Below are 23422 nucleotides of genomic sequence, written 5' to 3' on the forward strand. Positions count from 1 at the left end.
GACAGAAGAGGTGTGTGCATATGCATGTTTCTGTTCACGGTTTATAGATTTATTACACTTTCAGGTTACAATAATTCTTTTCCTTTCAGGTCATCTGATTTAGGTAGATAATGATTCTCCTCTACTCCAGATCCAGGAGGGAGAAAGTAATCCCAGTATGTGGGTATATTCCCCAGGCACAGTTCAGCTTAGAAATGAGCATTTGATCTAATTTTATGCAATGAAATTATAGCCCCTAAACTAGATATATTTAAATAAGTTGCTCTCTTTCCTCTGGATTGTTGAGATGGTGCTATGTAAACATAGATCTTTCTGTAATCTGTCAGAGTACTGGGGAAATTTTCCTACACCATCCGAGTTCTTCTAGCATTGAATGGATGAACAAATTAACATCAGATTAGTAGGAGAAAAGGTGAAACTTTAATAATATGGAGAATTCACAGGGTTGTAAATTCTAAAGAATAATGGAGTGGGCTAGGGATATTTATTCTGCATTTAGGGACCTGGGGCATTAAGGGAGGAGCGGGGAACTTCACATGACAGACAGGAAGGGATTACTTCATCCTTATTCTGAGAATAAAAATGAGATTCCTAAAGTAAGAGGCCATGTTCACTGATAAAGCTACACTTAATGAGTCCAGTAAACTATCATCTGCTAAATTATAGATGGGAGCAGTTGATTGCCTCTTTAATTAGGAAAAGGGCACACATTTAGGACACGATAATCTCCTAGGGAAGGGCGAAGGACATAGGCAAAGACAGAAGTTTCTCCTGAGCCTCAGGTATTTCTTCATGCTTAGCTCAAAATCTCTTCATGCCAGTGTGGTGTGTCTTGGGAAGGCTACTTCTGAGATTCTTGAGGTGATCTGATTTGGGCATCTTCAAATCTTTGTCATAACCTAAGAGATCCTGTCCAGGAATGATGGTCTGCAAAGGAAAATAGTGATGAAAGAAGGAAAACAAACAGATTCTCTGTATCTTTCAAAAGCAGGGATTCAGCTGAAAGTATCTGCTTTTAAGTGTTAATATTTGCTTTTCCTAAACAATTTTGCAATATGTACCAGAAATTGTTCTGACTAATATATTCTTTTTAATTTTATATATTTTTACATCATTTTTCATTTTTGTACAATGTATGCATTTTCATCTTGGTTATAGTCCCAGTAAAATACATTCTTTATTCCTGCTTTGTTCATATGTGTTCCAATATGTGCCTTTTGGCTGTCTACATAATCCTCCTTTGACCTTTCTCGAATTCTCCAGACTCTTCTTGAATTTTTCTTTTTCTATTCCAGAGATATAGTTGATGTATATATTCTCTTTTGAACTATCTTATAAAAATTATATCAAAATTTTGTTTTATCCTGAGGCAAGAAATTGAACTCAAAAGAACACTGGTAGGAGAGGTAAAGTACTATATTTGCAAACTTACTTATATGTCTGAATTTAAGATACAAAAATTCAGTTGGTGCCATTTTAAATTTATAGACTTGAGCCATAAGCTAGAAGAAATTATTATCATTATTTAAAAATTATCCTTTGTTTATACGTTTTGCTATATCTTTGTTGGTTACCTATCGTATCTTGAACTACAAAGATTGCAAGCTAATACTTTGATAAGCTCAGGTGATATTTGAGTTATAGAACTATAAGACAGCAGGAGAATAAACTAGGAACATTATTATGGGGTTAAAAGATAAAAATCACAGGTTAACATAGACTTAGGTCCTATGTACTTTCTGGATTGTGAGGCTTACTCATTCCCACTGCTTAGCAACAACCAGGTGCCAGAGAAAGTGAAATGTATGTCTTATGCACCAGAATTTTTAACACCTTTAAATATACTTTCCAATTCACTGAAAATGCATTTAAAAAACATGTAAACTGCTGCAGTTTGGAAAGGATGGAAATTTAATTGACTAAAAGTTGCTTTTTCCAAAAAAAAAAAGGCCTTAGTTCATGTTTGTAAAACTTGACAAGTATAAAGAAGAAAATTTGTAAATGTCCAATTTTTTAAAAAAGGAACAATGGATGAGAAAACAACAAGCTAGTATTATGAATGTGAGATGTCTTTTAGCATTTCAAGAATAATTTTTAAAAAATGTTGGATGTTTAAATTCCAAGTAAAGTTATTAATCGTTTCTTGGCAAAGCTTTTGCCCCTTAATTAGTAACTTCATTTGCAGATATTTATTTGCAATTGTTTTGCAAGCTTTCACCCTTTTGTGTTCCGTCCACCCACATTAACACTGGAAGTAATCACAGGGTTTCCCCTTCCTCAAGAAACTGACAATGGCTACAGAAATATTCCTCTGGCCCTCCCCTTCACCTCCACCAGCAGCTGACTTTACCAGCTTTTTATGATCCCTTGAAGAGGTTAATTCATTTAGACTTTGGGACAGCTGCTTGGGGTGGCAAGTGTTTCTGTAGGGGCCTGGAAAAAGGACAGGCTCTACCTACAGCTGTTCCAGAGATCTAGATTGTCACCAGCTGTACAGGAGTGCAGAGGCCCCTTGTTTATGTCTGCTCAGGGGACTCAATCAGAGCTGCATTTCATTTTTTAAGCATAGTATTGTCACCAGCTCTGCTGGTGGACAGTAGTTGTCAGGAGACTCAATCAGTGAATTCACACAGAAAAATGAGTTTTGTCTCTCACTCTCTCCTTGAAAAGTAATGATGCTAAGTGAAATAAGTCAGAAAGAGAAAGAAAAATATGAGATGATTTCACTCATATGTGGAATATAAAGTAACAACACAAAGGAATATACAATACTAAACCAAAATAAATCCAAGAAATCTGACTTCAGAATTGAGTGTAACGGAGGGAGGAGGTTGTCAGGTGGGGAAGGAGGGAGGGAGCCCAGTGGACTATGGTAATGGATTATGGGTACTTTGGAGGTGACCATGGTGTAGTAGCATGCATCTGTAATAGACAAAATAGATTTGAACCTATACCCTCAAATCACTTATAGTGTTGTAAGCCAATGTTACCTCTAAAAAAATTTTAAAAACACATACACACATGCATGCACACATGCCATGCACACATGCCATGCACACATGCATATACACATATAACATAATTACTTTGCCTACTAAGATTTCTGTGTAATTTTAAAATGATGGGAGAGGCATGCACTGAATCCCCCTGTTTAGCCCTGTGGCTCTCCTTCTGGGCTGCCCATGGGTATCAACAAAAGTTTCAAATAACATAAATACCCAGATTACACTCTCGGAGAGTCTCATTTCAAAGGCCTGAGAGGAAGGCTAGGCAATCGGCTGTTACACAGCTTCCTGTGTGAGCATCACGGCCAGCCTGAGTAGTGACACTACATTAACCTAACTTGTTAGCTGACATTGTTCTCGGAACTACCCTGTTGAATTCTCCTTCAAATCCAGAACATCATCCTTTCTAACCCAAACACTTTTAAAAAATTGTCCTTATCATGTTCTACCTTCTTACCACTGGTACTTCCTTTTCTGACCATGATATTAAAACATTATTTATATTTGGCCAGGGTTTATAAGAAGTTTGTAATTCTAAAATCAACAAAATAATTTTTCCTTTATCCTGGTCTTTTCTTTTTTCCCTCTTCTTCCAATCATGGCTTTCTCTTCTTTAGGTCCTCTTTTTTTCCCCCCCCAAAATGACAAATGTTGGGCCTCCCCAGTGGTGCAGCAGTTGAGCGCTGGGCTCCGAAGCTGCACGCAGCCTCTGCAGCACCAGTTTGATCCGCGGCCACCGGGGAGGGTCCCACATGGTGCACAGACCTCTCCTGCCGCCCTCTGCTCCCCTCAGCAGTGTACTTCATCAGTCTGCCTGCTATGCTGACCCCTCTGGGTGAGAATTCTCTCTTACCCTTCCACGATTCTGACTGTACCCAGTGCTTGTATAAATAAAATAAATAAATCTTAAAAAAAAAAGTGAAGGACTTTACATTTCATTTAAAAATGACAAATGTTGGCTTAGATAGTATATACAATTTAAAATGATGTTATACTCTAATATAGAATAATTCTCAGAAAAAAATTGAAAAGCTTAAGTAATTAAAATATCCTTCAGTACAAGTAGAGCAAGGGGGTGGTGGGTCCCAGAGAATGTCTTATAATTACCTATAATTTGGAAAAAAATAAGCTATAAAGGGAAATATTTGATATTATGAAGAAAATGAAAAATTTAATAAACAAAAATAATAATTGAGAATTAGTAAAAGGTAATTATTGGAAACTGTTCTTTGCTTTTCTGCATTTTCCTTGGGCTCTGAAAATAAAGGTATACATCAATGAAATATGAGTGATTTTTAGCTTGATTTCACTCTGACCTCTCATGTTTCCTTGATCATTCAGCAGTGGCTGGACTTCTCTGAGAATTGGTCTTGAAGATATAATAGAGTAACTCTCTGTACTGTTAAAATGAAATGGAGAGTTTACTTTAGGATTCTTGGAATAAAATGTCATTTCCTCTCCCATTCAACAAAAAGAAAAAAAAATAGTGTAACAAGTGTTTTCAGTGTTGGAATTAGATCATGTTTCTACACAGATTTGTTTCACAATATAATACTTGAATACACGTATTTCATTGGTCTCTTTTTGGGTAGAGTCACAAAATCATAAAATTTAGTATGAATTATATACTAGGCAGGCTTCATAAGAATGTCCCATCTAATTCTAGTAAAAATCTTGATCAGGTTGCACAATTAAACACATCTTGCAGATAAAGAAAATGAAGTCCAAGGAAATTAAATAACTTGTGTGGAGCGATAATCCCTTGAAGACTTCCAAATTTAGAGCTACCCTACTCTAAGTCAACGAGAGGTGTTTTGATTCAAGAACTAAATCTTAGATTATTGATTTGAGGTTTCATACTTCGGTGGTACAAATTGTAGGTATACCTTTGTTCATTAGTGGACTTTGGTGACAGAGAGTTGAAGATGTGAATCCTGAGTTCACAAAATAAAAACCTCTACAAAGTCTCAGCTCTTTCATCTAAACAATAGGATTCTGAATACTACCTATTGTATTATAGAATACTTTCTAAGTAGCCAGTGAGGTATTATGAATGAAACCCTCAACTTGAGCTGTTAGAGTAAATATTAAGAAATGAGAGTAGTGTTATTATTATTGATAGTATTTTAGTATTCAGCACCTAGAATAAGTTAACTATATTTGTGATACATAAATTGTTTGATAGTCTTTTGGGCTTAGCTATTCATTCATTATTCAATACATTATTAATTGAGTACCTACAATGGGCCAGACACTGTGTTCAGTACTGAGAATACATTAGTGAGCACAACAGATAAAAATATCAGTTCTTGTGAATCTAACATTGGTGGACTAATTATCTTGCCTTTCTATTAGCAAAAAGATTCAAACCACTATTTGAGAATTAGCTGTTTAAAAAGAAATTCCAGCTTATCTTTTTCCATTCTATTTGATATCAAGTATTTCAAAGAGATTTCTTAATTTTAGCCATAAAGGATGAATTTCAGGCATGAAAAGATTAAGTGTTGCTAACAGCTATCCCAAATTAACCTGTTTAAATTTCTTTGGCTTAGAAGAGGTACTAAAAATCAATTAGTACCATATAATGGGGCCTGCATAACTATTTTATTCATTCTCTGGATCTTTCACCTGAAACCATCATGTTTTAAAATATGAAGTCAATTGATTAAGCATGGTACATGCACCTTAATATTCGCAGCACAGTGGAATGTGTTCCGGTAGTTCAGCCAGGAGCAAGACAAAATGAGGCGCTTTAAAGCCAAGTGCTATAGTTGATAGACCTCAGATGGAACAGCCTGTCATTGGTTTGGGGTTTATTGTCCTATTATCACAGCAGCATAGAGCAGAAGGAAGAGTGTAATGGGCAGAGGTTAAGGTAAGGAACTGAAAATATGATGGCTAACACCGTCAAGTTTTACTTGTTCTTTCTATGTTTTCTATTTACCGTTCTATTTTTTTTTTCTGGTATTGAAGAAACTAGAGGATAGAAAATCTAAAATAATCAGAATAATGCTAGAGGAAATTGTAAAGAATGTTGAGGAGAAGTGCAGGGAGATAAAACATCATTTCTCTGTATAGATTGGAATTATTTGATTTTTTAAAAGGACTGAAAAACATTTTAAAATGTAAATACTCTGGATCTCCCTGGTGGTGCAAGGGCTTAAGACGCAACCTATGAAGCTAACCACAGCCTCTGCAGCACAAATTCGATCCCTGGTCAGGGAGCAACCCACATGGCACAGCAGACCTCTCCTGACTTGCCCGCTGCTCCCCTCAGCAGTGTATTTCAGCCAATCTGCCTGTCCTGTTCCCCATTCTGTCTCTGGTGAATCCTCTCACCCTCCCCCCATACCTCTGGTCTGTACCCCCATTCTTGTATGCATAAATAAATAAATCTTTGAGACAAAATGTAAATACTCTGGAACAGTTTCATAGATGGCCTCTTACCTGCCTCATCTCCCATGACTGTACTCCACAGAGGTCTTCTATTCCTCATGTACAGTGGATGTGCTGGATTCCCTTTTTTAGCATATATCTGTGTGTATAACCATTTTCAGTGGTTGCTAATATGTTAATTGATCAGCCTTTAAAAAGTCTGTTAATAAATACAGGAAACAAATGTAGATTTATTTTGAAAGGAACAAGAGGAAGAAAAAGAAAATCAACCTGTTATGTTAATTTCAAATAATTTTGGGGTTGAAAAAGCATGGCCATTGTAATTTTTATTTGCAGTGGCAGCAAGAATGATTTTAATCCATAGTTGTATTGATTGTACTAGATTTATATCTGCAAATCAGCTTTCCCATTTTCCTCACTCTACCATAAGACATTGTCTTGTCTGAATTGCTTTCGGCTTCCAGGTAGGGTTGGCCAGTGAGGACCCTCTGCAGAAAATGAGTAGTCAGGGTCACCTCCTGGCTCCCTCATTGTGAGATGGCCTCATTAAGTCTTTAAGGGAGGCACTGTCTACATCAGCTCATTCTTTTAGGTTTCACTAACACTACCTCCTCTTCCCCTTCTGGCCTACACATATAGAGCACTTCACTGTTGGTTTCCCTACACCTCTTTAAATTAAACCTCTGATTCAAAATTATTCATCCTCTGCCCTTTTCCCCAGCCCTCTTTTGCCTCTTCCCTTCATCTTTGCTTCTCAGAGATCTACAGTTTTATTCCAGCATTCATCTCCCGTTGCGCAGGTACTATGCACGGTAGCCTGAGGGCATACGTCATGATACGTCTCACAAACCATTTTTTTATTATTTAAATTTTATTTTATATTCCCCTTACAATTACAACCCCCTTATTTTGACCCCAAGCCCTCCCTTCCTTGCCCCCCACCCCCCATAGAGTGTCTCTGGTTCATAGTTTTTTGTTGATTTTGATATTTTCTTTCTTATAGTTATTCTTTTTCCTGGTCCCTTATTTAAGCTTTCTAGATTCCTGCTATGAGTGAGACCATCCGGTATTTTTCTTTTTCTTTCTGGCTTATTTCGCTGAGCATGATCCCTTCCAGCGCCATCCATGTTGCTGCAAATTGCATGTGTTTATCTTTTTTGAATGCTGAGTAATATTCCATGGTGTATATGCACCACATCTTCTTGATCCAGTCATCTATTTTTGGGCACTATTTACAAAGCTTAGCTATTGTAAATAGTGCTGCTATAAACATAGGGGTGCAGGTGCTCTTTGGAATTGATGTTTCTGTGTCCTTTGGGTAAAGACCTAGGAGTGGAATTGCTGGATCATATGGCAGCTCTATGTTTAGTAGGTCCAGAAATCTCCACACAGCTCTCCATAGTGGTTGGACCAGTTTGCACTCCCACCAACAGTGCAGAAGAGTTCCTTTTTCTCCACAGCCTCGCCAACATTGGTTGTTGCTAGTTCTTTTAATATGTGCCATTCTCACCAGTGTGAGATGGTATCTCATGGTAGTTTTGATTTGCATTTCCCTGATTACAAGTGATGTTGAACCTTTTTTCATATGCCTGTTGGCCATTTGCATTTCCTCTTCAGAGAAGTTTCTTTTTAGCTCTTCTGCCCATTTTTTGACTGGATTATTTTCTTTTACAAACCATTTTAATCCTATTTATGTTTCTAGAGACACTTTGTGTGACCTGGATGTAACCAAAGAGGCCTGAGGAGAAGACTCCCATTAGATGGCACAAAGACCTATTTAGAGGAATTGTCAACTTTCTTGCTTTAGGATTAAATTCAACATTTTGAAACTGCTATACAAGTCCTTGAAGTATCTAGCCCTCACCATTTTTACCAGTCTCAACCTGTCTCAGCATGAATGGTTGGTTACTTGGGCCTTTTTTGAGTTCTTTGAACACCTCTCTGCTTTCATCCTGCCCTTCTCTTTACTAGAGGTGTCCTTGTTGATGGTTCCTTTTCACCTTGATAAATTGTAGTCAGGCTTTTGGTCCTTGGGAAGTAAGTTAGTTTCTCCATTCTTTACTCTCTTAGTAAAGTCTTTCTTTGACTTTCCCTGGGAATACCTGCCAGTTTTGTGTATGTGCTTGTATCCTAAATGCCAACTTCATCCATCTGAGATTCTCCTTCCTTTGGCATATTTGGGAAAAAGCAGTGTTTGACTCCTGGCCATTCTGACTCTACCCACTTGGCATCGACATTGTCACATCATGGGCTTTTCTTTTATACTCTCAGCAGTGTCTTGAATATTATTTGCTTTGCCTTCCCTTGTGGGACTCTGGGATCACTGTCTCCCTCAATTCTTGCTGCTAGCCTTGGCAAGAGGTGCTGTGAGAAAGGTCCTGATTCTTGTTCCTGACCTTTAACCTAATTACCCACAATTCTACAAACAAAAGACTGCTCATGTGTGGCTGGCTTTACTGGAGAGTTAGGGATTACTAGAAATTATAGTGGTAGAAAAACATCTTGAAACTAATAGTGAAATACAACTATTCTGAAAGTTGCAGGGAACATTTTCACATAAGTTCTCCTTATGGGCAACTATAATTCCAAACCCCCTTTTCCAGTATGGAAGTCTTCCCTCTTACACCCTTGAAGAATAAAATCTTCTCTCAGCCTATCTTGGGGTAAATCTTGATTTATTTGCTCAACTTCTTACTCAGAAGTGTTGATCTTGCTTTATAATTCTTGCCTATTCACAGTTTAGCTAAGGCATGCAGTTAACCACCGTGGGATGTTTCTAAAATCTGAATGCTGTTGAAAATATAATTATGGTAACATTTTATGAGAACACCGAGAAAGGTGTTTGTTCATTTCAGACTTTCTACTACTATGACTGAAGGCCTGTTTCTTTCATTTTTAAATCTGTGGGTAGGAACCGTTAGACCAGCTATGCGTGTATGCACACTACATACATATATACACATCCTCCAGGGAAATCAGTAATCTTGTAGATTTAGCTTATATCCATATTAAAGAATGAATTCTTTTCCCTAAATCTAACTTAATCTGTATAGTTTTCCCACTTCTTAACAAGATGACAGTTCATACAGATAAATGATACTTTTCCTTTGTTTACTCTCTTGTTTTTAGACCATGCTCAGAATCTTATCAGTACTTAAGAAACTGAACCCATTATCCTACCTTATCCTACAACAAACTCATCTACTCTAGGAAAAACAGATAAAATGACCAATTGTGGGGAGCTTTGAAATGATAGTTTTCCTTGTACCTTGAGCCAATTTAAATTCTTGAGGAGGGAGCTGTTTCCACTAGTCTTTCTAATAGGATTTGGGAAAATCCAAGTGTTTGTCTTCTCCTGCTAGTTAAGACACACCTTTCATGAGGGATCTGGGAGGGAGATTGTTATTCCATCAGCACATGGGATAAAGCTACTTATGGTTTGTATCCTGTGCTCAGATTTAAGCTCCTAAAGGCACAGATGGTGTCAGTCTTACTCATAACCTAGGACTCAGGGTTAGCATAAAATAACCCCTTAATGAATATGTATTACTAAATGGAGGGATAAAGAAAAGAAGTTTGGACATAGGAGGGACTTTAGAGATCCTTTCAAATGGGGTTACAAAGACATACAGAGACTACAAAACTCAATTGAAGTCACATAGGTAATTGAGTTGAATGCTTTGTAAATAGAGTATGATTTTCATAGCCAAAGTTTACCTCATTAAATACTCCAGCAATGATACATGGAGCTATTTTGCCCCCAATAAGAGGTTTAAGAAGCTGCTCTAAGATCTATTTTATTGACAGTATAGGGAGATTTCAGTCCCACCGCATTTGAAAAATCAAGTAGAGTATCAAGCTGATGACTCTGATATAGGAGGTAACATTAGCAGTCACTTGTGTGACCAGATTGGGGAAGGGGAGGTGGGTTTCTTAAGAGGTAAGGCTACAACCCAGGTAGGACTGATGATGAGAGTATGGAGAAGAGAGTTTCAGAAAGAGAGATTTATAAGTACAAAGATGTTGAGAAGGGACCAGGGTTTTGTAAACCAAAACAGCGTGTCTGGGTTTGAAGCCAAAGGCAATGGGATGGCTTTAAAGAGCCACAGACAAGGGACAACCATCATTTTAAAGTCATTCTGGCCACAGTATGAGGAAGAGGAGGCTGCTAGGGGAAAAAATAGGACAACCATGGTAAAGTCATTGCAGTAGATCACTAGAGCCCTGGGAATTGCCTTTAACTGGGGAGGTTAACTGTCTCTGTCCTTGTCATCTGTCTGGATCTGATTGGAAATACTTTCTTCTCTGGTTGCTTGTGCTTTTTAACATTCAGCCTGCTTCTATGTTGTACATCTTCCGACATGACTGTAGATTCCCTATTAACCTTTGCATCTAATGTGGAAGGCAATACAGGGCCTTGCTCAGGTCAGGCACTTAGTCAACTTTTATTTTAATGAGAACGAGTTATTTTATTAGAGATTCTGATGTAAAAAATGAATTTCATGGCATGTTCATAGGAACTGACTACACTTTGCGGTTTTTGCCTAAGAGATATTTATTCATGTGTTATCTACAGCATCTTATTTTTTCTGCCATGTATTATGACTATTTGCATCCTTTTTTTATTTCCCCTACTAGATCATGAGCCATGTGAAGGCAAATTACTGCGTTTTGTTTCTTATTGCGTACCTCAGTTAACATAGGGGATATTCAATATATAGTTATTGAATAGGTTAAATCTAGGGAATTTTTTTTAATTTATGTCAGTTGCAACTGTAATAGCACACTGCTCTCTTAATGACTAGAGTATAATCTCATCCACAAAACCAGAACATCTATTTGGCTTTCTAATGAATGCTCAGCTAGTCCTATGGTTATGACTAAAGAATGGACAGTGCAGTAAGCACTGGAAACTTGAGGAAGACCTGGTACTGGAAGATGCTTTTTAAATTGCTGTTATTTTCCTTATATATATTTGCTTTCTTTTAGTTATGATTTCTTCCTCATTTGTTGCCTGTTCCTTGTGTTAGTGATAGTCAATTGAAGTAAAAGTAACATGTTCCATTTGTGGACTTGTTCATTGAAATAAGACTCATGAGATATATGAGCAGTCAAAGAGGTCACAGGGGACAGGAGGAAAATGAATAATGACATATAGGCAAACATAGGTCTGGAACAAAGGTCTTCACCCATGATAGTCCACCCAGATGAGTGAGCCTGACAGTAAGACTGATCTCCTCCGGCTTTGGGCCTTCATCTTTCTTTACACATTAGCATGAGAAGGGATGAGGAAAGAAATGAGTGGGTGATAGGAGTAAAATTATAACACTTGCTGAGTGCCTACTTAGGACTAGGGTTTTTCCAAATTTTTTTTTTTTACATATAATTCCATTTAATCCTCACAAAAACCTTATGAAAGAGATGGTTATTATCACCCTCATTTTAAAAATGTTGGAGCTGTTGCATAGAGGTAGCTTATTAATGAAGCTGGCCCAAGGTCAAGGGAAATTGAAATGGAATTTCAACAGATGTGGTCCACAGCAAGTTTTCTCATGAAAATCTGGAAAAAGAAATAGATTATAGATTCCAGAAGAATACCTGAAAATTTATTTCCTGCTCCTGACTCTTCCCTGAACGAGTCAGTCAGTAAACATTGAAGTCATGCTGTAGTTTTAGTGAAATGAGAAAATTCTTCAGGTAGCAGTATTTCTATTCTACTCTATAAATTACAAAGATCCTTTTTAAGGCAGCCTATTTAAAACATGTTGACTTACCCTTCTCGTAAAATGTTTATAGATATGATTTGCTACAGAGAACTATTTTAAAGACTCCAGACACTGTTGTGGACTATTACAGCAGCTAACTATAAATTGGTTACTAGGGGTATGCAAATTAGAGTCTTTGAGGGTACAGTTGTCACCAAAAAAATAGAAGGAAGATAAACCATATGAAAGCAAGAAAAGATATTTAAATAGCAAATTTGACAGGAAATAGGACATTTATACGGCAGCCTAAGAAAATCTATCCTGGGATAGAGCAAAAATTTATTATAGCTGAACTAGGCCAAATGCAAACATACTGTTGTCTTAAAAAAAATTAAAAGAACTAAGTCAAATGAAACTGAAAGAAGACAAATATGCATGCAGAGAATACATACATCTCACTTATGTTGGCATTCCTGTTCTGAAAAAGCTGTACAGGCACAGATTTAACAAGCTAAGGTGAATTGGGGCCTAAATTCACAACATATTCTAGATTTACAATAAAATAGCTTTCTACATGTTAAATATCCTTTAGAAATGCAAAACAAAAAATCTGAGAAGGAAACTGCTCATTCCTTAGCTTGAGTAAGAGGAAATAATTCCATTTCCTAAAAAAAAAAAAAAAAAAAAGGAAATCATTGATTAAGAACATAAGCACAGGAATGAATGCAATACATGCTATTTTTTGAAAATGTATAGCATTTAAAAATTGAACTAGGTGGCCTCCCCGGTGGTGCAGTGCTTGAGCACTGCCTGCGAAGCTGTCCACAGCCTTTGTAGCGCCGGTTTGATTTCCTGCCAGCCAAATGGTGAGGCAGACCTCCCCTGCCTCGCCTGCTGCTCCCCTCAGCAGTATCTTTGGTCCGTCTTCCTGTTCTGTTCCCCGGCTCTGGCTCTGGTGAATTCTCTCACCCTCCCGCACTTCTGACCTGTATCCCTGTTCTTGTATAAGATAAATAAATAAATCTTTTTTTTTTTTAAATTGAAGTAGGTTGAGGATTTGAATGGAATGGAAATATTTCTTGAAATTGCTTCTTATTAGGTAAGTATTAACACCATTTGAAATTTTGGAAAATTAAGATGCTGAGAATTTTTAAAAAGAGATGGAGGAAAACTCTCCTTAAATCCTAAAGTTAATGTATGATAGAGCCTAATTGACATTTAGACAGGTATAGTTCTTCATACCATATAACTTTCTTTTAAATTAATCTCAAATGGATTATAGGTCAATCTGTTGAAGTCTGTTTTACTGGTGGAGGTCGGACCCTTGTAGAAATGCAAGGTCTCGACTTAGCAATATAAAAACAAGACTTTTCTATTATCACTAATAACAGATCCTGGTTGACATTGGATTAAGAAGGTAAAAATTGATAGCAAGTGGATTTTAATTACTTGTGATCACTTTGGGGAACAAATTCTGTATTTTTTCAGTTGTTATTGAAAATTCAGCATCCAGCTCATACATGACTTCCAAGATTGCTAAAAAATATTTGCAGTTGAAAGAAATGTACCCTGATTCCTCTTCTTCTCACCTCTGAATTCCATATATCTGTGCCTACTTATCAAAATTGTGTGTGTGTTTACGAGAGAGAAAGAGTGTGTATATGTATTAAAGAGGGTAGAAAGGAGAAATAAAGGAGAAGTTCTGCCTCTTGGAGTACCTGTTGGAAAATGGTGGTGACTATGTGATCCTTATCTGAGGACGGTTGTTCCTTCATCTAACTGTGGTTCTGCAGATGGCTTCCAAAAAACTGATATACTCCTTTAGCAAAAGTACTGTTCTGTTGATGTTCCATGTGGGAGTTCCCCTTGCTTACTTCCTTGAATAATATTCTATTGAGTCAATACTCCTCAACTCCACAGAAAGCAATCCACCATTCATTTCTCTGCTACTGGGGTTCCCTCATTTCACTGAACTTCCCCTTGAAGGAAAGTCTAAAGAGAACTAAACCCTTGGCAGCTCTTATATACACTTACAGAGTTTTGCTACATTGATTATTGTTAACAATCACATCTTCATATTACCATGTTATTTAAAAGTTTTATTAAGCTCAGAAGACTCTATTGATGAAAAATTACATATGATAGCCACTGCTTGATTTCTCAAGAAGTTCCTAAAAAATGTTTTGTTAATTTTTACACATTATATCTCTAATTTATTTACTCAGTCTTTGTTTGGACATTTTTTTTTCTCCTTTTACCCTCCCTTTGGAATTTGAAGGGTATGTTTGGAGAGAGGAAGCAAAACTTATACTTGCCTTACTATGAAGCACTGGTTGTGAAAGTCTCTGTTATTTGGAGTTTAAATACAAATGTCTAGTAATTTTCGTACAGTTATTTGAACTCCGCTTCTAAACATTGAATATTGAAGAGGACAAAACACAGGGAGGAGTCGGGTGGATGTTCCAGTTCTTACTACCTATCCATCATTTTGCAGTCTTAGGATCTCTGACAATTAAGCCTGTATTACTACCTCGACTGACACTTAAAATATGTTGCTTTTCACTTAACTAGCAACTTAAATTTAGTTCTGAGATTTGTCAAAAAAAATTTTTGAACTCATGGGTGCTCAGTATTTATCAAAAGATAACCTAGCAAACAATATCTTGGGGGTTACCTGATGTGTATAGATTCCTATCTTTTTCTAGATACTCTAAACTCTACATGCACATGAAACCGAGAGCATGACTGCTGGGTATACATTTTGCCACTTGGTTTTTATAAGCAAAATAGTTGCTGGTGTCTCAGTAACCGTGTTTTATTATATCAAAAATGAATGATGATGTAGGAACAGTCCTTCTGAAAATTGGTATTAGAGTTCTTGGAAGGTGTTGAGAATTTTGTCCTCTTCACAGTGACCCATGTGAAATCCTACTCTGTGATCAGAAAATTATTGATAGTCATCCCAATAATTCTATGTGATAAAACAGCTTCCAGTTGTACCATGCTATCCTCATCAGGCACTTTAGAAGTCCCACAGGATGCCTCCTGTACCCCTTAACATGTGCTGCTGTCTGCCCACCCCAAGAAGGAGGCTGCCTTGAGTTAAGTTTCTCAGAAACTGATTCCATGACAATGATGAAAAAGCAAGTGATACCTGCTTAAAGATGTCTACAAGGAGAAACTGGTGAGGAAGTAGAAGCAGGACAGGGGAGGAGAATAAGTTTATCAAAGGGATAATTTTAGGCAAAGCAGAAAGGACCATTTCAACTTATTCCCACAGGGAAACTCTGGAATACAAATTAAACCCTAGAGTTTTACCTGGTAAGGTAAGGGAGCCCACTCTTCATGTTCGACACCAGTCATGTGTTGGCTAAAGCTGTCCCTATGGGACATAAGCCCCTAGACATTTCCAGCTCTGCCAAGTGACTCCATTAACCCATGGGCAAGCCTCTGAAGAGTTATAGGTGCCAGTCATTATGAGAAAAAGCACAAAGGACCTAGGGTTGGGGCACCAGAGACTCCAGGCAGAACACTGATAGCATCTGCTAACCATGGTAATAATTAGAACAGGTTGCACATCTTCCCTTAAGAGCATCAGGACAGATCCCATCCTGTGTTCCATCTGTCTCTCCGAGGCCATACTGGAATGCTTCTCATCAGCATATTTTCTGTACCTGTCATATGATTCAAACTTGTCTCCTTCCCCAGTCATTCTGACTTTCCATTGTATCTCTGGAACTTAGCAGAACATGTATTCCCAGCCTCATCCTTAAATATCCCCTTTACTGTATTCCTCTAATTTACAATTATTTTTCATAATGAAAACTGCCATTCCTGTGGGTTCCAGTTTCCAGGAAGTATTTGCAGTGGCCACTGTTATTCAGAACCAGAGGTCGATAGGATTCTTCTTGCTCCCCTTTGTTGGTTTTCTCCATGTCTTTCCTTTCCCCCATTTCTGGAAAACCATTGATTCTTTAAATGGAATGTCGTTAGACTTGGCCACTTCACTTCCACCTTATGATTTTCTCCAGATCACTTTGTTCAGTGGTGCTTAAGCTGAGGAGATTTCATAAATACTGAAACTTGGGTCTCACTCAGATTCTGCCGAGGCCAGCCTGGTTTTATAACTTGTAGAAGTTCCTTAGGTGATTTAAAGGTGCAGCACAATTCCAGAGCCACCTTCTCATTCACTGAAGATTTTTAGCACCTGATTCTCTGCCAATAAATTGTCACCATTCTCATTGATTTCAATGTTCATGCTTCTTAGTTATTCTCAACTATATCAGATCCAATCACTTCCCCATAACAAATATTTATGTTTTGTAACATATATTGTTATGCTCCTTTTACTATCTTGAAATGCATTTCATAGATAATGTCATCTACTAACATCCACTATATTAGAAAGTCAATATAATTACTGAACTGTAACATGAGAAAAAATAATATATGGATAATATGTATTTAATATATCACTGCTCAAGTACAACTGTACTAGAAGACATAAAGAAATAATCTTTTTGCAATAAATATATAATTGCAGACTAAAATGATTCAGGTATATAATCAAGAATTAAATACTGTGCTGTCAGTAATGTAATTTTTCTGAAATGATAAATCACTTTGATAAATTTCCAAATAAATTCACACAACCTTTGATTTGCATGGCATTTGCATTTGTTGAAAATATGAGCTGCATGTTTAAACTGTACTAGTCAAAAATACTTTATGTTAAAATAGGTCTAAACTCAGATCAATCTAATTTTTTTGCTCACTTATGTGAATGCCCAGTCAGGCATTTCAAAATCTACTGGGACATGAAACAGTTCTTTGGTAACTGTCAACATTCAGAATACAGGAGGGTGTCTAGCATCTATAGTTCCTACCCACTGAATGTCACTAGCATCCTCCTAACTAGTAGCGCCAATAACACAGTTTCTGAAACACCTTTTAGGTGAAAGCATTACAAAAACGAAAATCACTGGCATTGACAAGTCATAGTTTCCCTTGCTTCTCAGCTCTTGAATTTCCTTGCTTCTTCCAAGCCTTTCTTTTATTGGACGGTCTTGCTCTTCCTGAGCTGTGCATTGTTCTGGCCTATCTGGTTTGACCTGGGAGACTTTAACTTAGAGAAGTGCATGTAGGTAAGTGAGAACAATTGTAAGTTAAAGGGCCACAAGCTACCTGGGAATTAGCACCAGCAGGAAGCTCTATCATCCTTAAGCTTGAGGGTGCAAGAGTAGGGAGTACTGCCATTGAATCTTTGAGGAAGGTCTTAGATCCGCAATAAAGGGCTTCTCCACAGGAACCATAATTAGCATTTTTTGGAAAAGATGGGAGAGACAGAAATAAATATTCTTGTGTTTTTTCCCACCTTCTAATCTGCTGATGTTTCCCATCTGCTAAGCCCTTGGAAGACAGTGAAGGGAATCTGGGGTGATGGCCATCTGTAGAGGTCATCCTCTTGGGACATAGGGCAAAGGAGAAAGAACAGAGAATAGATTGAGGGTTCAGGGTGAACAAGTTATCCAAGTCTTTCTGGGACTTTTTGGTTTAAGCTCTCAGATTCCTACATCCTAGAAAAGCCCTCATTCTTGAGCAAACTGGAATGACTGATACCACAAACAGAAAAATAGCTCATCGACCAGACTTTTGAAATTCCTCTAGGACTGGTCTTTAGGCATGGTCTCTTCTCTGTCTACATTCTTTACCTAGGGATCTTACATTAAATACTATACAGATATTCATGGCACATTTGTGACTTTAGTCCTGCCTTCTCTCCAAACCTATTTATAACTTCTTTAGATACCTTATAGAGCTATCAAAATTAATGTTTTCTTCTTAAGCTTGCTCCTTTCCCAGACATCTTCCTCTTAATATATCCATCTCTTGTTTGCTCAAGATAAAAGCTTAGGGGTCTTGTGAGATGATGCTCTCTTCTTCACTCTATGCATCCAATCTGTACACAAGCCCCCTTCACAATACATTCCAAATCCAGGTACTTCCCACCATCTTCACTGTTGTCCCTATTGTCTAAGTCATTATGTTTTCCAATTGGAATAAATTTCTAATTTATCTCCTTGCTTTGTCTTGCCTGTCCATGGGTCCATTCTCCATATGAAAGCTAGAAGGATCTTTTTAGGATATGTTGACATTAAGCAAAAGCAATCAGTTATTCCAGCAAAAAATGGGTTTGTTTTGGAAATAAAACAAAAGAGAAGGCAGATTTGAAAATGCATTCAATCCCATGTGCACTTCCTCAATCTAAGGCTAGAATTTCTTGTATTATCTCTGGAGGACCTCACCCTCAGTTCTGCTTATGGAGAATGTAGCATCACTTTCTGAGGGAGATGCAAGCCATGTGAGTCCTATAATTTATTGAATTATGCGTGTGTGGACACTCTCTTTTCAGCCTGCTGATCTCATTTAAATGGGGTTTCTGCAACCCAGATGCCCAAAAATAGATGACTGGATCAAGAAGATGTGGTACATATACACCATGGAATATTGCTCAGCATTCAAAAAAGAGAAACTCATGCAATTTGCAGCAACATGGATGGAGCTGGAAGGGATCATGCTCAGCGAAATAGGCCAGGAAGAAAAAGAAAAATACCAGATGGTCTCACTCATAGCAGGAATTTAGAAAACCTAAATAAGGTACCAGGAGAAAGACTAATTACAATAAAGTAAAAATCAACATGCAACAAGCAACTATATACCAGAGACACACTATTGGAGGGGGAGGAGGGATCAAAACAAGGGGGGTGGGATTTGTTTGGGGACTATAACCAAGATGAAAATGCATACATTGTGCAAACATGAAAAATGATGTAAAATATATAAAATAAAATAAAAATGCTCAAAAAGTGGGGTTTCTGTGTAGTAGTGTTCACATATATAAATTAGATTGTATCATTCCTTGCCTAAAATCTTCAGTGGCTTCCTGTCAAACTGAGAATGAAATCTACTTTATTCATGTCACTGCTCAAATATCACTGTCTCAAAGATGTCTTTGTTGGCGACCTGATAAAAAATAACTACACCTGTTCTTTTAGTCACTCTCTTTTCCATACCTTAGGTTTTTCCTGTCATTTCTTACTACCTGATATTGTAGTCTATATTTATTTGTATGCTATCTGTCTCCCCCACAAGTGTGCAAACCCCAAGAGCCAGACATTTTGTCCATCTGGCTTACCATGGAACCAGTAGCTTATCAAACTGTATTTTCATCTTTCACATAGTAGATACTCAATTAATATTTGTTGAATAAATGAAGTGTTAATTTTAAATTATAAGAATAACTTGTGAAACAGATTGCAGTTCCTTATTTCTGTAAGATGCTATAAAATATGCACAGATGAATGTTTGACTTCTCTTTAACAAAGACCGAGAACTTTGAAGCATGATTTTACGTATTAACCTCACTTACTCTTGGGTTTATCTTATCTTTCCTACTTTATTTTATATTTTATATCTGATTTCCTTTACTTTCAAAATCTAAATTTTTTCTGTTGTATGCATTTTTGTAAACTGCCTTAATTTCTCTCTAGAAGATGGTATGTCATAAATTAATTATAGGTTGTTAATATTACTGTGAATGATCATGAGATAATATATGCAAATTTGATAATGAAATATGTGGGCACACCATTGGCATCAGCAGTCCCTTTACATTCATTTCACTCTTAATCCAATTACAATATTAATTTTCCTAAAAAAAATCATACATCTGTTATATTTGCACTTTCCCAACATGTGTTTAAAAACCCTTTGTCTTTCACTTTTCTAATACATCCAAACACCCAGTCTAGTGTTGAGGTTCTGCATTACAATCTTAAATTCATTTGTATTACTTTTCATATAAGATTCAGCTCTACAGGTTTTGTATTGGCATGGGCCAAATCAGTATCGGTTGTGCACGAGCAGGCAACACTTCATCTTCTTAGCGATGAAGTCAGTATCATGGTCAGGTAGCCTGTGGCAGGGCCTCTCACATTTAATTGGTTACTAGACTATCCAAAAGTCTAAACTTCAGGGCAAAATTAAACTGTCTAGTTTAAGTCTGGCTAAGGTGCACTCCAACACAACCCTTCCTTATAAGCCAATGGTTATACAGGTTAAAAATGTAGGTCAGCCTCTGATAGTAACAAAAAGAAAATGAAAGTATTCGTATGACACCTTAAGGCATTTATATTATTTCCACATACATGAACTTATTTGGTTTCTATAGTTCTGTTTTGAGAAAGTCAGATATTACTTTCCATTTTAAATCTGACAGGCATTTAAATATGTTAAACAATCTGCCCCAGGTCTCATAGTTAGAGAGGATTAAATCCTAGGCTCTTGTGTTTTCTCCTTTACTCTTCCATAAAATCTCTCAGTGTTCTTCCCCTAAAACTCTTATTTTACCCTGATCTGTTATTGTTTGTTCTGGAATCACATGTAAATTCTCAGATTCTCAATAATTCATTCTCTGTTCTTTAAAACACAGAGAAATCAATGTGTTAGATTATCAACAACCCTGCCCCTTGAGAATGTCTGTAATACCAAATTTTATTTTATTTTTTTTAGATTTATTTATTTATACAAGCACTGGGTACAGTCAGAAGCACGGGAGGGTGAGAGGATCCACCAGAGCCAGAGCAGAGAGCAGAGCAGGCAGACTGACGAAATACACTGCTGAGGGCAGCAGTGGGTGGCAGGAGAGGTCTGGAGCCATGTGGGACCCTCGCCTGCGGCCGGGGATCTAACCGGCGCTGCAGCAGCGGCTGCAGGCAGCTTCGCAACTGAGCGCTCAACCGCTTCACCACTGGGGAGGCCCTGTAATGCCAAATTTTAAATCCCAATTTATGCCTAGAAGACTTTCCATAATTTCCAAAAATTCTCAGCAGAGAATTTTGCTTCATTCTCTCTCCTTGTCATGTATGTGCTAAGTTCCAAGCCTTTTCTCTCTCTCTCTCTCTCTCTCTCTCTCCTCTCTCTCTCTCCCCTTCCCTCTTTCTCTCAGCGCAGCCAGCATTTTTTGAGTTGTGCAGGTTTTTATGCAGACTTGCGGACTCTCTACTGAAATCTCATCACATGCTACATATCCTTTCCTCTTGTTTCATGTCTATTTTCTCCTACATTCATCTCTTCTTTCCCTTTCCTCTCTCCCCCTCTTCTCTTCTCTCCTCTCCTTCCTCTGTTTTCCTCTCTTCTCTCTTACAAACAGGTTGTCATCTGGTCTCAAGAAGAAGAGTTTTACCCATACTTCTTTACCTCCTATTCTAAGCAAGGTTAACTTTCTAAGATTTATTATACCAGTTACAACATTTATTCTTCCTGTTATACATGCATCTCAAAGTTGGCCACATTCATATACTCTAAAAAACAATACCAAGATTTAAGGAAACTGAGAATCTAGAGATGTTGCAACAAGCAATTACTCCAAAACATGATATGAAGGCTATAGAATAGCAAGAATATTTACTAATTTGAGAATCTGTTAATCTCTGCATTATTGGAGTCCTTTAAATTTCCACAAAGTATCACATTTGCTGTAAAACTATTCTACTAGATATCTTAAGATTTCGTATAGTTCCTTGAACCCATACTCTTCCTGTAATATCAAGGACACTGAGGCACAGTGACTTCTGCAAAGTCACACAATTTATTGGTGATGGAACTTAGCCTGGCTTTGTAGTCAATTTTCAACCTGTTGCATATTGGTCACTGAGCTGTCATATGTTGTCACTTGTAAGGCTCAGAGCTGAACAAGAAAAAATAATTTCTCACTGATACAAATTCTGCTCAAATAGTTCTTATATGTATTGGGGAATTTTAAATTTTTTTTGCTAACAAAGGTTAAGGGGCTTCTATCAGGTATTTCTGTAGAGGGAACCAAATTTCTGGCTTTGCATGATCAAAGGATAACAAAAAGTCCCAAAATGATGAGCCAGGGAATCTATCAAATGCTAGGAAAAAGTTAATAGCTATAATAATAGGTGGACTGTGTGAAATGAAAAAAAAAAAAAACCAATGTGTGAGAAAATATTAGCATAAATATCTCACCAAAACAACCTGTGATCTCACTTTCTGTTTTCTGTTGCATAAACATTATTAATATTGCTGTAAAATTATAACCATTTTGCAGTCAAACCGTGGTACTGTTTCTTGGCTATGACAATTGTTTTATAAGAAGTGCTGAGGAAACTGCCTGAGACAGTGTTTTCCAAGCTTGCTGGATCATATTTTTTCAAGTGGATGATTCTTATGATCTGTCAACTCTTAGAATCACTTGTCTAATATTGTCTTGGCTTATTTTTTACCTAAGAATCATTTCTGTGTAGGGAAAGGAGAGGACTCCTTAAAATATATATATTCCTGAAGCTTGTCCCTAGAGATTCTAATTCAGGAAATCTGGGATAGTGGTTTGATATCTACACCCTCATAAATGCTAGTCCACAAGCTATACCAAATTAAATGTTAATATGTTTGCTTTGGATTTAAATGTACATTTATAAATAAAACTTTCCCCTGGGAACTCATGATTAATCATTCCCCTGGATCTGTCTTACTCTCCAACCACTTCGAAAGCATTAACTTTAAACAGTAATTTTATTTTCTTCCTTCATCAAAGTGTGTTTCCTTCATTTGATGTTGTTTAAATTATAATAGTAACACATACTTATGGTTAACAATTAAATACCACAAAGATGTATAGAGGAAAGTTTATTACAAATAGGCAGTACACCTTACTTTCTGCATGCACTCCTTTGTCACCCATTTAGAAGACTGTAGGTCAAGATTAACATTTTGGTATTATCATTTTATACCTTTCTTTTTGTTCATTCAAATATAGACAAAAATAAATACCCATACACATGAGCTTGCTTTTCTTTTATAAAAAATTATCTTGCTGACATTTTCATGTATCAATAGACTTAGCTCCAATTTTATTTTTTTCAAAACTTTTTATTAATTCATGTATCCATAGAATCACACATATTTCTATACATTTATAAAATTATCTCCTAAGTGTCAATTTTTAAAAATTGCTGACAATCAAGAATTTGACCAATATGTATGTTCAGGAATTTGTTTCTCTTTACATTCATTTTCCACATAATTCTATAATCTATTCCAGTCTTCAAATATCTACCTATGTTTTTATTTTCAAGATTCAGAAAATATTTGTATCCGTTGGTTTCTTTCTCTTGCAAAGAAACTTGCTAGTAGTATTTTTTATCTCCATTATCTGCTTTCTACTTTTGTCATTTTCCTTCTTGATCTTTATCCTTCCCTCTCTTTTGACATTTACCTTCTCTAGTTTACCAT

The sequence above is a fragment of the Talpa europaea genome (assembly GCF_964194135.1).
Source record: "Talpa europaea genome assembly, chromosome: 1".
Classification (NCBI taxonomy): domain Eukaryota; kingdom Metazoa; phylum Chordata; class Mammalia; order Eulipotyphla; family Talpidae; genus Talpa; species Talpa europaea.